Below are 15931 nucleotides of genomic sequence, written 5' to 3' on the forward strand. Positions count from 1 at the left end.
AAGTCCTTTCGAAAGATACAGAAGCCTCTTGGATTACAATTAAGTTCATCTAGAGTGGAGCTGCCATGTGTTAAATTTGACAATCCATGGAAATCATAGCATGAAATGGGAGAATGGGGTATGGGACATGTGCACGTCCTGTTCAGTGTTGCTCAGCACGTGACAAATGACAGCTCATTTCTGCCATCCTAGTCTCTGTTCTCATTTTTCCCAGTAATTTGGTGCAAGTCCCAAGTGTCTCATCATTTCATCGGGACACTGTCAGCCTACAAAAAGTCCCCAGGTGATTCTTACACACCATCAGGGTTGAGAATTCCAAGACAAGAAGAGTCTCTTTTCTCAATGAGAAGTCCTAAGACACAGGCACTTGTCCTCTGGATGTCATTCTTTTCAGACATGTCTGCCCAACAAGGCATTACAGATTTACTACAATGCACGGCTTGTATCTGTGGTTATCAGTGATAATTGTAATATTCCCTTTTATAAAAATATTTGTTTTATTTTATTTATTTGAAAGTCAGAGGAACAGAGAGACAGACACAGGCAGAAAGCGATCTCTTATTTGCTGATTCATTCTGCAAATGGCTGCCACAGCTGGGGTTGGGCCAGGGCAAAGCCAGAAGCCTGGAACTCCATCCAGGTCTCCTGTGTGGGTGGCCCTGACTTAAGTTTTTCATTCATTACCTGCTGCTCCCAATACATTAGCAGGAAGCTGGAATTGGAAGTGAAGCCAGGACTGCAACAGTGACTGCAAACCAGGTGCTCAATCCACCTGGGACACAAACATTCCTGCCTATTCCATTATAATACTCTTTCATGCTGTGTAGTAAGGGAACTGATAGCCACTTAAGGCTTTTTAAATTTTCATTAGGTAAACTTAAAAATGCAATCCGTTGATTCAATGAACCACATTCCATGCACACCATATCTGTGTGTGGCTAATGTATGGGATAATGCAAGTGCAGAACCCTTCCTTCCACTAAAGTGTCCTGTTGGTCTAGACATAAGGACCAACCTTCTTAATCTTCAGCTGCTGAAAGAGGGACCTTCTCAACAGAACAAGAGATTATGAGAACTCCAACACCAAGAGAAACTAAATATGATAAAAAATGAAGCATCTTTAAAAGTGAAACATAAAGAGCATGATTTTACAAAAGAACTTTTTAAAAATAAACACTTGCATCAACCAGCTGTTTTTTAGAAGAAAATGCAAGCATGGATTTGAAGACAAATATGCATCTTAAAGCCATTCTTAATTGAGGACAATGTATAAATATCGAATGTGGGCAGTTATCAGAAGACAAATGGACTCAGAGATACTGAGATGTTAGATCAGTAAGTTGTAGACACACAATTAAAATGCAGTCAAATGCACCATAACAATGGATATGAGTGTCAGAAAATGGTATTGTGGAAGTGAGAAGGCAAACAAAAAAACATATTCAAAAATGTAAGCTCAACTAGGGAGAGTTCCAGGCCCCTAGAGGAACAGGGAGGAGACCGTTTTTTCTGGGAAAGGTTGGGGAACATGCCAATTTGGATTCTCTATTACTTCCAAAGCTGAGTTGCCAATCCCTCAAGTAACACCAGTGTAGAATTATTATAAATGATTCCAATATCTATCCTGAAAGAAACATGTTCTTACAATCAGGAGAAATGTGTAGTTTCTTCCCACTGGTGTGAAACCATTTCTCTACTTTTGCTTTCTAATATTGAGATCACAAAGGGAAGCTCTTTGTGCTATAATTTTTTCTGTGCTTTGGGATGGACATATCTATTATTTAATTTAAAGAACAAAACATTTGGATGTGGTGATCATTGCTGGATATCCCAATAATCTATGAGTAGCAATTGTTAATGCATGTACACTTGTGTTACATATGATTGAAAAGAAATATGTTTCACTATGTACAACAGTGCTGAGGATTTTCTTTGTACACCATGGCTGCAGCAGAGCAATTTATATATTTCAATGGATTCTTTGTCAGATCAGCACAGCAAGAAGTATAAATAATGAATCAGAAAAATATTCTGAGCATTACAGATGAACTTTAGAATACCACTCTATGTGGAGGGTGGGACTTATGCCCCAAGATGGTGACCCACCATGGGAACTTCCACCCTCATAGTAAGATGGGCAACAGACTCCGCCCCAAGGTGGTGGCCCCCATGACCAACCACATGCTACATGCCTGATTAATGGAGCAATGTATATTAAATCAAGTTTTATTATGTTAGCTTGTTACTTTCGCCTCTGAGCTGGACTTTATTATGTTAGTTTGTTGTTTTCACCTCTGAATAAGATTTAACTACGTTATTTCCTTATTTTTCCCTCTGACTATGATTTTATACATTAAGCTCTATAATAGGTATAGTAGCTCTGAGATGTCAGATTAAGTGTTAAGGTAGATGATCAGAGATATAACTGGGCCAAAGCTTAGCCCTATTTACCTCCTGTCTCCCCAGGTTCCAAGGTGATTTTAAAAGAATTTATTTATTTATTTGACAGGTAGAGTTACAAACAGTGAGAGAGAGAGACAGACAGAATGGTCTTCCATCCATTGGGTCACCTCCCAAATGGCCACAACAGCTGGAGCTACGCTGATCCAAAGCCAGGAGTCAGTTGCCTCCTCCTGGTCTCCCATGCAGTGCAAGGGCCCAAGCACCTGGGCCATCCTCCACTGCTTTTTCTGGGCCTCAGCAGAGAGCTGGACGGGAAGAGGAGCAACCAGGATTAGAACCCGGTGTCCATATGGGATGCTGGCTCCGCAGTCAGAGGATTAGCCTAGTGCACCACAGCGCTGGCCCCACAAGGTGATTTAACTATGGATAGTTCTACATCTGCTCCTTTGGAGACTCAATGACAGATCTACACTTAATAATTGGGAGGCCCTTCAACTAGAAGGATTAAGAAATTATAGCTAATGCAATGTATCCATGTAAAATGCTTAAGAATAATTAAGCTCATGAAGACCTGTGTCTGTTTTTATTTTCTCAGGTCCTACAGAGACTGTAAAGCTGTATAGCTCTGCATACATTCCTACAGACTTACTTCTAAGGGTACAGTTTAAAACTTGATATGGGATCACAAATCCCCTTGGGCTAGATGGTAATGCTAACATCTTAAGTTTTAAAGTGATCCTGTCTATAGGATTACGTATTAACTGCTAATAGTAAATAAAATTAAAGAGGAGCGAATGCTCCAATATGGGAGGGAGTCCTTACAGCAGACTCACAGAGTGGCAATCTCCTTAAGTAGCACTCAGTGACCTCAAAATCGCCCGTGAAGGCATTCTGGTCTGGCTAGAAAGCCCACAAGAGCATTTCAGGCATGAAAATCCAGGGCACTCGTGGAAAAAGTGTCCCTATGTGGAGAACCTCCCTGGGTGAGACCCCAGTGGAAAGGAGAGGTCATCAAAGTAGAATGTACTTTTCTCCCGAGGGAGGAGAGGACTTCCACTTTGCTTATGGCCTTGTCTGAATACTGATGGAGTTTGTGGAACTCAAAAGGCTTCCATGGCCTAGGCAGCTTATGTCAAGAGCCTCGGGTGATCACTGATGTCACACATAAGAGTGTTAATTGTTAAATTAACAACAGGAGTCACTGTGTACTAACTTCCCATGTAGGACCTCTGTTCTCAAAAGAGCTACAGTATTAACATTAATGGTAAAAATTAATTCCAAAGATTTACTTTGTGCTATTGTGTGATATTATTCATCATAAGTTCTAGCTGTGGCTAAGTGTCAAGCTCCATTGCCTGTATTCTTAGGTATTTATTTAAAGTTTATTAAGTGCCTCAAATGTAAAATCTTGGATACATGTCTCTCTGTGAAATTTCTATCTCATATGTTTTAACATAGGGTCAGCTATTTAAAGGCAGCTGAGGAGATTTCTGAGAATGACAAAATTCTGTGGAATTTGGATTCCAAGATTTGAATTCCAAGCTTTTGTATACAGCTTTAAAGAAGCCCTGATGCAGACTCTGTACTGAAAAGTGTAGCAACAAAAGTTGTTATGGATTCCAGGATTTGGATTCTAAGCTGTGTTTGCTTAAAAAGCCTCTGACATAGACACAATGTGCTGGGCATGCGAGCTACAAAAGCTGTTCCAAGGAATCAAGGCGTTTTTAACAAAAACTCCAACATTAACAATTCCTGAGCAAACCATTCATAAGAAGATTCTCTTCAGATCAGTTTCAGCTTAAGTGAAAGGGACCTTACCAGGTGATATTGAGCATGACCACCTCTGTTAAATTAAGATTAAACTTCTGCCTCTTACATATTCACAGGTGAATGTGAAAGACATGCCTGATTATTCCTGTAAGCCAATCAGAGACCTTAGTACCTCTTCAAAGCAATAAGGATAAGTAAAGTTTTGCCTTTGTCACATCAAGACTGCTGTACCTTAAGGCAAAAATGCTGTACCTGCATTTCTTCATTATCTCTGGGAACTGTTATTGATAATAAAGCTACCTAATGACTTATTTCTATTATATTTCTCTATACTCAAGCTAAATGGGTTATAATCTACATAAGGGTAACCTTTCACTACCCACTATCTGGGAATCTGAAAAATATGTTGTTTTCATCTTAAGGGGCACCCCAAATATAATTGGTTTTGTTCCAGTTTTGTTTATGCTAATCAGCAAACTTATATGTTTCAGAACTCAACTTCTGGGAGTAACTGACCATGCAGGGGACACAGACATTGGCAATGACCAAGACTGCTCCCGCTCACAAAGCGAATTTGTTAGATAGGCTATGCAGAGAATTCCAGACCCATCGGCAGGGCCTGCACTATGCCCCCATAAGCAGGAAGCATTTACAGAAGAGATAATTCTACACCTATCAACTTCCCTTAGGATTAAGGGATGAAGTCTCTGAGGGGGAAATGAAGTAGACAGGCATACAGGTTAAAATTGATTAGGCTTGTGAGCTGGAAGACCATGCCTTTGCCACACCCCTGTGTGACCTCATGCCCCTACCTGGCCACATCTGAGCACCCACTGGCCAATCAGGTTAATTAGCCACTCCCCTTTGATAATGGATTAAAAATCTGTGACACAGTGTGTCTATCCCCCCTTTTATTCCTTTTTGTCACCCTGGCCTCTTGCCAGTAGGGGGCTGGCTATAGCCCTGTGCCTTCAGGGCACATGGCCTTCGGGCCAACCTGCCCTATGCTTCCTGGCCTGGATGCTCTTCCATGTGGCTGGTTCCTGGTACTTGGTATGAACGCAGATCTCTCTCTCTCTCCTAGAAATAAAGCCCTCACTCTCCTATGCATCTTTCACACTAAATAAAAGCTTAAAATATAAAAAAATAGAATACTACTCTAAACACTAGTGTCTGATCATTAGCATCACTTGTGAAAGAAGTAATCCTATCCTCTTAGACTCATCTTCTTCTCTTTTAACGTTTTCTCACTATCCAACATTGTATGACAGCTTTTGAACACCAGGATTTTGTTTTTTTGAAATAGTAAAGTGTGGCAGTCTTGAGTGTGCTGGAACAGGTTAATAGGGGCTTCAGGTAGCCAGTTGTTAAATTTTCCAGAAGTTCAAGAGCTGCTTGATGTCATCTTAGCTTTCAGCTTTGAAATTCCCTGTGTGCAGGGAACATGTCCCATGGAACGTGGCCAATTGTACAAGTCAGAGCAATTTCCCCATTCTGCACCACACAAATTAGTTTTAAATAAAGAGGATTCTGAAATTTCTTTAGTGAGTGATGATCAAAATTCTAGAAGTGTTTTTATATATGCACCAAAAAAGTTGCATACATTTGAATAAATGTATCTGAGATAAATGATGATTCAATTTAAAACATTTAAAATATTTAAACTATAAATCTGAGAGGATTTCAAAAGGTTCATGAAAAATGGAATTAAAGTGTAATTTTATTTTGGGGTACAAAAGATTTGGAGCTATGCATGTTGGAAATCTTTAAAGTTCATGAAAATTGCATATTATTTAAAAAGTGTATATAGTTTTAACAGTTCTTCACACTGACATAAACTTATCTTTTTAAATTACACTAGGTAGCAACTATAAACATTCAAGTTTATTTTGTATACAATGATTAACAACAAAATTTATCTTCATATTTCTCTATAGCTAAGGTTGCTCAGAAAGATATTTTAAATATAGTGAGTTTCAAATGTAGGCTTACTTTCTTCAGATTAGGAAGTTATCATGCATTTAAAATAAATGCTATTGAAAATAAATTACATAGAAAAAGTACTTTTTCAGATTATAATTTTACTTTCTTAAAATATTTATATATTTACTTGAGAAGCAGAGTTACAGACAGAGAGAGAGGTCTTCCATTGCTGGTTCACTCCCCAAATGCCTGCAATGGCTGGAGATGGGCAGATCCGAAGCCAGGAGCTTCTTCCAGGTCTCCCATGCAAGTGCAGAGGCCCAAGCACTTGGGCCATCTTCTGCTGCCTTCCCAGGCCACAGAGCTTGTTTGGAAGTGGAGCAGCTGGGACATGAACTGGTGTTTTGGGATGCTGCAGAAGGAGACTGTGTCACAACCCCAGAAACTTATCTTTTAATTTCATTTTCCCTGAATTATTTGCACACATACATAAAATATATATCAACATTTTTTTAGTTTGACTTACTTTGAAAGTAGATGACAATGTCATTATGTTTAAAAACTGACTTATGCTTCAGTTTGAGGAGTTTTTAGTAACAGAGCTATAAAAAGATAGTATGAGAGAAATAAAAGCACTCAGACCTGCTAAAACACTTTTATTTATTAAAAGCAAGCATACTTAACCCTAACTGACGGGTCAAAGGAATTGTGAGCACAGCCACGTTTTTAAAAATATGTATTAGTAGAAAGAGCATCACCTCCTTTATAAAATGAATTTCATTTTTTAAGAAAAGAAAGATGCATTTTACTAAATGCTACATGTCAAGTGACAGTGAAGTGATTTAAGTGGAATTAAAATACCAGTAAATGTGTCAGTAAAAATTTCAGTTGAGGGGCCAGCATTTTGGTGCGACAGGTTAGGCTGCCACCTGCAAAGCCTGCATTCCATTTGAACCCCAGTTCGAGTCATGGCTGCTCTTCTTCCAGTCCAGCTCCCTGCTAATGTGCCTTAGAAAACAGCAGAAGATGGTCCAAGTCCTTGGGTCCCGCCTCCTCCCCATGTGGGAAACTTGGATGGAGTTCCAGGCTCTTAGCTTTGGCCTGGCCCAACCACTGAGGGGAGTGAACCATTTCCTGAGTGAATCAGCAGATGGAAGATGTCTTTTTCCTTATCTTTCCCTCTCTTATGTCACTCTACCTTTCAAAAAAACTAAGGTAAATCCTTAAAAATTGTTTTCAGTTAATTAAATCTCACTCATGGTACATTTTATTTGATATTATCAATAGTATTATTACTAAACTTATTTTCTCTCTCCCACATCTGTACTTTAAATTCTCTCAATTTTCTGTTTGCAACAATCATGCATGGATTCTATAGATTAGGAATCTGAACTTGAAAAGAGAATTGGCTTAGAAGACCATGGAAGTGGCAAATTGCAATGATTTTCAACTCAAGTCTTCAGGTGTCAAACCTTCTGCTATTTTCCCCAAGTCATTGTTCTTTTCTGAATCTGTAAATGTTTTAAGCAAAAATATGCCCATTACAAGCTAATTTTAACCAGAGTTCCGGTTAATCAGTGCAAAACTTTAAAAACATGTGCGGCTACTAAGATTTATTTTCTACTCTGACAGTTATTGCCATATGAAACAAATGATGTGCTTCACTCGTGTTTCTGTGTGCTGTGTGTATGCAAGGGTAGGGATGCTGGTAAATAAATAACATTTAGGAACAAATGTCCGTTTTTGAGAGTGGCAGCTTACATGTTAAGTACAAGAAAAATGTACAATCCCAGTTCATTTCCCCCCTCCGTGTAATGAAATGCTATCTTCTATCTAGTATATAATTCTAAAAACTTATTAAATATTTCAAAAGTTATGAGCCATGATATATGACATATGAAAAAATATCAAAGTATGGGTTTGGATGGAGTGCCTTGATCCAATACACAATCAGCACCCTTGGATTATCTGCAAGGTGAAATCTTCAGATTCACATAAACTTACTTACATTCACATAAACTTACTCATATGCCATTTGGGAGAAATTAGAAGTAGGTGTAGAAATTTTTTTGTATCTAATCTAAAATTTGGCTTTTAAAAAATATATCAGATTTCAGTTAAAGCTACTCTCCTAGGAAAATTTGCTTAACATAACATTTAGGTTAGTCTCTGAAATGCATACATAATAACAGAATTAAAATTCCTTTTTAAAATCTTTATTTATTTATTTGAAAGGTAAAGAGAAAGAGAGAGACCATTTGTTGATACACTTACAAATGCCTACAGTAGGCATGGCTGGATCAAACCAAAGCCTCAAGCTAGGAATTTAAACTCCATCTCCCATTTAGGAGACAGGGCCCCAAGCACATGGGGCTGCCTCCCAGCATAGGAGTCAGAAGAAGCTGAAATTGGAGGCAGCGCCAGGTCTTGAACTCAAGCCCTCCAATATGCAATGTGGGTGTCCCAAGCAGCTTCTTAACTGCTTAACAAAATACCCACTTCATGGTATTATCATTGCTATTTCCCATAAATTGATTTAGCAAAGAAAAAGGTTATGTATCCCAAAGTATTAACCCTTAACACATGATAGCTTGATAGTACCCCAAGGACTACTATTTATAATTATTTATGGTTCATTTTAAGTCACTTCTATCCAAAACTTGATTGTAAGGTACTTCTGGATAGGTAGTATATCATATTAATCTGTGTATTTCATAGTATATTGTACAGCAAACTACTCATGATTGTCACATGTCACATACGTCACATATCACACTTTCACCATAGGGTATACGCTATGTGTACACATTTCTAAAAGGGACAATAGTATCAAATGGTATTTAAAAGATACTTTATTTTTGAGTTTCCTATTTCAGCAAGATAGTCAATTCCCCATTCCCCCTTCTCCACACACATAAGCCAATCCTACACTCACTGCCTTTCATAGCCTCTTTTGTTCAAGAAATGCACTAGGATCAGTGCCTCTGACCTCACCTTCTTCTTCCTCTTCTAGAAAGGCATTTATGCACCATATGCAAGCCTCTTCTGCTGTTATTCATAATCATTGCTACTGTATCCATTCTGCCTTCACCAGTCTTGTTACCAACCTTCTTTGCTTGTGTACTCTGCACAGGCTAGGCCAGCAATTCTTCACATTTTACACTCAGAAATTTTTTGATGTTCATTTCATTCCTCTCATAGGATCTCACATTCAGTATGTTTTCTTTTGATAGGCAGAGTTAGACAGAGAGAAAGAGAGAGAGAGAGAAAGGTCTTCTTTCCATTGGTTCACCACCTAGATAGCTGCTATGGCCGGCACGCTGCACCTATCTAAAGCCAGGAGCCAGGTACTTCCTCCTAGTTTCCCATGTGGGTACAGGGCCAAAGGACTTGGGCCATCCTCCACTGCCTTCCCGGGCCACAGCAGAGAGCTGGACTGGAAGAGGAGCAACCAGGACAGAATCCAGCACCCCAACTGGGACTAGAACCTGGGGTGCTGGCACAGCAGGCAGAGGATTAGCCTAGTGAGCCGCAGCGCTGGCCTCAGTATGTTTTCTAAGTAAATGTCACTTAATGTTTTCTTCTCTCTCTCTCTCCTCCCTCCTGCACACAGCCTCTCCCTATATAAAGTAATGGTAATAATGATGAAGAAGACAATGGAGATATGATTTACACAGTTTGGGAAGAGGAAGCCTTTCTTTGTCATTTGCATGTTATTTTGCTTAAACATGTTTACATCAGAGCTTCCCTGTTATTTGAGAAAATCATTATGTTGTACAACAAGTTGACTTTATTGCAGAGCACTGATTTTCTCTTTGGCTGATTTTACTTTTTTGGAAAGCAAGTACTATTTAGTCAATGTGAACAGAATTCTATCTGTGAAGGGTATTTAAGCAGTGTCCTACAAATGGAACTTCTATGATTTTTGACTTCTCATATTGGGGAAGTCCTTTTAGAAAAGCAGTCAGAAATGTGTTGCAGAAGATTCACCCAAAGACTATGATCTTTCTTGCCAGTGCGACTGCAATAGGGAATGATCACAAGACATTTCTTTCCAGCAGCAGATGCAAGCAAACTGCTGTATAATACATGAGCTGGAAACTCAGGTTGTCTCAGATTTTAAGATTATTTTATATCATTACTTTTATGTATTGTTTATTTTTATAATTTACAGTTTCTACTGTGAAGGCAAGTGAAATAAATAGGTAGATTATTGACTTTTAATCATCCAGAAATAAAAAGTACGTGAGCTATTTGCTTCTCAAACCCTCCAAATGAAGAAAATTATACATCCTAGTAAATAATAAAGGCATAATATTTTAAAGAATGGGCTAAGGAATGTTTTTAGTAAATTTTGTCTTGATTAAAATCATTTAAGAGTACAAGTTATAGTATTTTGTATGTTCTAACAGTTAGGCATGATGTGATTCTTCTTAGTAAATCCATGTATCTGTTTACTGGGACTCTTTAAAGGAGAAGAAACACACACACACATCCTGACACACATACTCTCACACTCATACACACTCATATACACAGTCACTCATACTTACACACTTACACACACACACCCTCAGGCACACACTCATACATGCTCACCCATACTTACACAGTCACACATATATCACATGTATACGCTCACAGTCACACATACACACTCACTCATACACACACTCACCCATACACACACTCACTCATACTTAGTCACACACAATTATACTATCTGATTCTAGTTAATTGGGCAGGCTAGGATTAGTTATATTTCATCAAACATTCCAAAAAAACCTTTCCGAGGGAAATAAATTCAACTCTGGATGCCACTGGGCCTTGGAAATCATAGCTACACCTTCTGTTTCATTGTGGGCTGGCAGAAAATAACATACAGCTCCTTGTAGGAGCTCAGCTATTTTTCACTGTGAATTAGAACGCACTTATCCATTGTGTTAATTCTTTTTTTTTTTTTTTGACAGGCAGAGTGGACAGTGAGAGAGAGAGAGACAGAGAGAAAGGTCTTCCTTTGCTGTTGGTTCACCCTCCAATGGCCACATGGCTGGCGCACTGTGGCCGATGCACCACGCTGATCCAATGGCAGGAGCCAGGTACTTCTGGTCTCCCATGGGGTGCAGGGCCCAAGCACTTAGGCCATCCTCCACTGCACTCCTGGGCCATAGCAGAGAGCTGGCCTGGAAGAAGGGCTACCGGGACAGAATCCGGCGCCCCGACTGGGACTAGAACCCGGTGTGCTGGTGCTGCAAGGTGGAGGATTAGCCTAGTGAGCCGTGGCGCCGGCCCCATTGTGTGAATTCTAAACTTTTACATTTTAGACTGAGCTCCATTTTAAGAACAAACTTTTCCTATTTTTTTAAAATGTTTTCTAATTCTTCATTGTATTAAATGTATTATTTCCAAATACTAAGGCCTTAGGCTACAGTCCTCTCTTAAAGGTTAGAGCTTACAATTAATCATTGAATCCCTACAATATGCGGGCATTTATCTAAATGATTTACTTAATTTAACCATCTTCACATGAATTCTGGGTTAAAGGTCAGGAAATGAAGGAAGTAGGGTTGAATAAGCAGGTGAGTGGCAGAGGTTGTGCTCTTAACATCAGATGAATGTGGCTTCTTGGGTAACCAAGACTCTGCTTGTGTGTCTTAGTTATCATAGCAATACTTAGTATCATAATTAAATAGAGGTATTTTCTAATTCTTCTGTTTTTAATTTCAAAGATTTATTTATTTGAAAGGCAGAGCTCTATAAAGAGGGAGAGAAACTAGAAAAAGGATCTTCCATCCACAGGTTCAATCCTTGAATGGCCACAATGGCCAGGGCTGAGCCAGGCTGAATCAACAAGCCCGATCTCCATCTGGGTCTCCCACATGGCGGCAGGGACCCAAGTTCTTGGCTCTTCTGCTTCCCAACAAGCTCCCTGCTAATTCTATTGGGAAAGTAGCAGAAGAATGCAGATGGAGTTCCTGGCTCTTGGCTTTGGTTGACCCAGCTCAAGACCTTTGTGGTCATTTGGGGAGTGAACCAGTGGGTGGAGGATCTCTCTCTCTGTCTGTCTCTCCCTCTCACTTTATCACTTTCTCTGCCTTTCAAATAAATAAATAATGCTTAAAAATGGAGAATCATTCTGTTCATACTTAGACCTCAAGCCTGCATGTTAAGAACTTACCAATTTCATATCTAAAATTGTCTTCTAGAGAGGATTTTGTCCATCTTATTATAATATCGTATGATGAGTGGTTATATACAGTTCATGTTTTGTAAGGAGAAAATTTGACACATCTCCAATTAGGTCATCAGTTGTTTGAAGGCAGATTGGAAAACCAAGGAATGTGTTGCCCATGATGGAGGTGAGAGTATTTTACTGCTTCTGCTCTCCATTTGTCCCAAGACTAGCACAGCACTTGGGAAAGCAGTAACTCAGCCATGATGAATACAGTAAATCACATGATTACATATATTTGAATGAATGAGTTGGTACTAATTTTTTTCAGATCCCAAGAAGGAAATTACAAGTCTGAAGTCAACAGCAAGCCCAGGAAGGAAAGGACAGCATTTACCAAGAGCAAATCCAAGGACTAGAAGCAGAATTTGCCCATCACAACTATGTGACTAGACTGAGGAGATACAAGATAGCAGAGAATCTGGATCTCACCAAAAGACAGGTAAAGCTGGGCATTGCCAGGGATTGTTTTCATTGCTTTGGTTCAATAACCCTCTTGTACCATTTTTTAAATATCCGAATCATTGTTCTTAATTATCAAAAGGAAGAAAGGTGTGCTATTTAATGATTAAGTATTTTTACCCAGCAAAATGAAAAAATTAAAAATTGGTGAGTGATTTTATGGGGGAAAAACCCTACATTTATTGAGTTTAAAGAAGAATTCTGTGTTCTGCAATAACATTCTTTCTGTATTTGTTGGTGGTGGGGAGGTGTGTGTGAAAATATTTATTTGACATAATGATGGAATGTGGTGAGGAATTTTGTATCCTTTCAAAATCTCCTATTTGGCATGTTAGAAAGTCGACAACCCCTGAGTAGTTTCCTGTATTGGTCAGAATAGGGTATGTTATGTTGCGCTAACACATTAGCTTCCGAGCCTCAATGGCATGATACAAAAATGCTCATTTGCTCACTCTCCATACTGAGTCTCCTAAGTCCAGCTTCCAAATAAAAACTCCCAGCATGGTGGCTCTCTGGCATCTCCACTTATGATGTCATTGGGAACCGCAGAAGGTGAGAAGTCATTGCGAGTTCATGCACTGGCCCTTGAATGCTTGCATGGGCCATGACCCACATTAATGTTTCAGGTTCAGAAATCATCAAATGGTGCAACGTAAAGGAAATGATGGAATACAAGGGCACGTAGACCATTCATGAATATTTTTGTCCCATTACTCCAAATATTTTTGAAATTGTGCTGGTCTTGGTAATGCAAAATTCTGCTACAAACTCAGAGAATACTTTGGAATTATTAAAAATTTGTGGATCTCAAATAGTAAGACCTAAAGAGTACTATTACATTAATTTTGTATTAATTACTTCCTAGATCCCCTTCTTGAATTTTATTTGGATGACAAATGGTCTCCTCTTATGATGTTCCCAGCACACTCTTTGTAAGGGCTGTGACTTGCCCTGGGAGAATCTAACTGACTTACAGTTACCAGTTGTTCAGCTTTAGATAAACATTCCTGAAAGTCAAATGCAAAGATCTTTATGGACAGTGCAGTTATTATTGGCACTTGGAGGGCTGGACTCTCATTTCCTCTTTCACTGTACACACCTCCTCCAGGATCCCACTGGAACCAAGGAAATATCAACAGGGTGCAGACATTTGAATGCATATCTTAGGTGAGAAAACTGTTCATCTAATTTCTTAAATCATCTTTCCTCTGTTAATATTACATCTCAAGCCTGTTAGGTTACTTCTGGGTGGGGAAAATGCATAAGGAACACTTTCGTGTGTTTTTATACATTGTCAGTTTGTGTTTTATTAATCATGACTAGTACCTAACTTATGGAGCATAACATTTCCTTCCCTTGAACTTCACAAAGTTCCATCTATAAGTGTACAGCTTATGGCATGCAAGAAAGCCTGTTCCAAAATCTATATCATCAGACAATAGTTTCACTATGTTTTCATTTCTAAAAAATTGTTTACTTAAAAATTTATATACTTATTTGAGAGGCAGAGAGAAAGAGAGGGGGCATTTGTTTTATTGTTTTTTAATTTCTAAAAAATTATTATTTATTTACTTATTTGAGAGCAGAGAGTGAGAGAGAGAGGGGATACAACTATTGCTTGCTCATACCCCAAGTGTACATGATGATCCTCGGCTGGGGGCTGAAGCTGGGAGCCAGGAATCCAATCCAGGTCTCCCCTGTGAGTAGTAAGGAAGTCGTTGACTGAGGCTACCACAGTGGCATCCCAGGATCTATGTTAGCAGGAATCTGGAGCCAGGAGCTGAGCTGAACCCAATATGGAATGCAACCAACCAACATCATAACTGCTAGACTAAAGCCTATCCTGTGTTTTGCTCTTGTTTAATTATTTCTTTAACTGGGAACAGGACAATAGGCAGGGAGAACCACAAATTTCTGTCATTATAGAGAGACAGTGAACTCCAGGAAAGCTAACTGTGTTTTATATAATACATGAGGAAGTTGGAAATTGGAGTTTGCTTCCAGTGTATGTAATGATGGCTGTAATACTGAGCCTTCAGTGAAGAACAAAGTAGAAACTCTGTGTTTACTAACCTGGGGATCTTGGTTTTCCCCAGCTATCTAGGCTTTCAACAGAGGTTTCACTTTTGTCTGAGCGTAATTCCTTTTGAAAAGTAATTCTATAAGCCTAGTTTGAGAGGTTTTGAAGGTATTTGGATATTTTTTTTTCCTAAGTGACTTAACACTATTGAAAAATAATTATATGTAAATATGATATATCTACATATGTCACATACATGCACACACAACTTTATTTACTTCTTTGAAGTCCCTTTTCAATGCCATGATGTGAAGCCAATGCTGTATAACAAACCACTCTACACATTGCTGGATCTTAATGGATATTGAGCTGTAATTCACTCACAATCTTGTGCATCAGATTTGGACTGGAATTACTTGGCCAGTTTTATTGCCAGCAGTACCTGGCTTCCTCATGAATCTGCACTTGGCTTGTGGGTTGACTATGAGCTGGCTGGGCCTCCACTAAAACAACGCATTTCTGTTGCGTGTGTTTCCATCTTCTACCAGGATAGGCTGGAATCCCAATCTTCAGGTGGTTGTAGAAGCATTTCTAGGAGCTCTGAGGGGGAAAGCTGCAACATGCAAGGTTTCTCAAGTCTTTGCTTGGATCATATTTGCTAATTTAGTTTCATTGTCCAGAGAAAGTCATACAATCAAACTCAGTGTGGACAGGAGAAGGAGATTATGTCATTGCCAGACATTCCTAGAATAATCTAAGCATGGCCTTGGTGGAAAAAACAAACAGCAAAACACTTGAGTAATAATTATGTTTTCAAAGAACTGAACAGTTGATATTATGCAGATTATATTTATTCCACAAATATTTAGGTGCAGTTTTGCAAGATAACATGAAAAGGAGATGAATGTGGGTGGAATGTAAATTCCCAATTAAAAGTAAGTCCTCAGGGTTCCTCAGAAAGAATTGAATTGTTATGCAGAACTCTGATTAGAATTCTGAGATTTGCCATTTAGAATTGTGTATTGTTAGGTAAGTAACAATCTTTTCAAGACACAACATGGAGATTAAAATTGCATGCTCTTTCTTTTCCTTAGAAGTCTATGTTATAATGCATATGAAAG

General features: G+C 38.9%; 1 long non-coding RNA gene across 1 annotated transcript in view; it reads left to right on the forward strand.

Moving 5' to 3' along the window:
* Positions 1 to 15931, forward strand: part of LOC149120466 (uncharacterized) — a 71004-nt gene that overhangs the window by 34618 nt on the left and 20455 nt on the right. Inside the window, exon 2 of the long non-coding RNA XR_016225615.1 lies at positions 12600 to 12770. This is a non-coding gene — a long non-coding RNA (uncharacterized LOC149120466). The remainder of the gene's footprint in view (positions 1 to 12599; positions 12771 to 15931) is intronic.

The sequence above is a fragment of the Oryctolagus cuniculus genome, chromosome 19 (genome assembly GCF_051225735.1).
Source record: "Oryctolagus cuniculus isolate XC-2025 breed Fujian yellow rabbit chromosome 19, ASM5122573v1, whole genome shotgun sequence".
Classification (NCBI taxonomy): Eukaryota; Metazoa; Chordata; class Mammalia; order Lagomorpha; family Leporidae; genus Oryctolagus; species Oryctolagus cuniculus.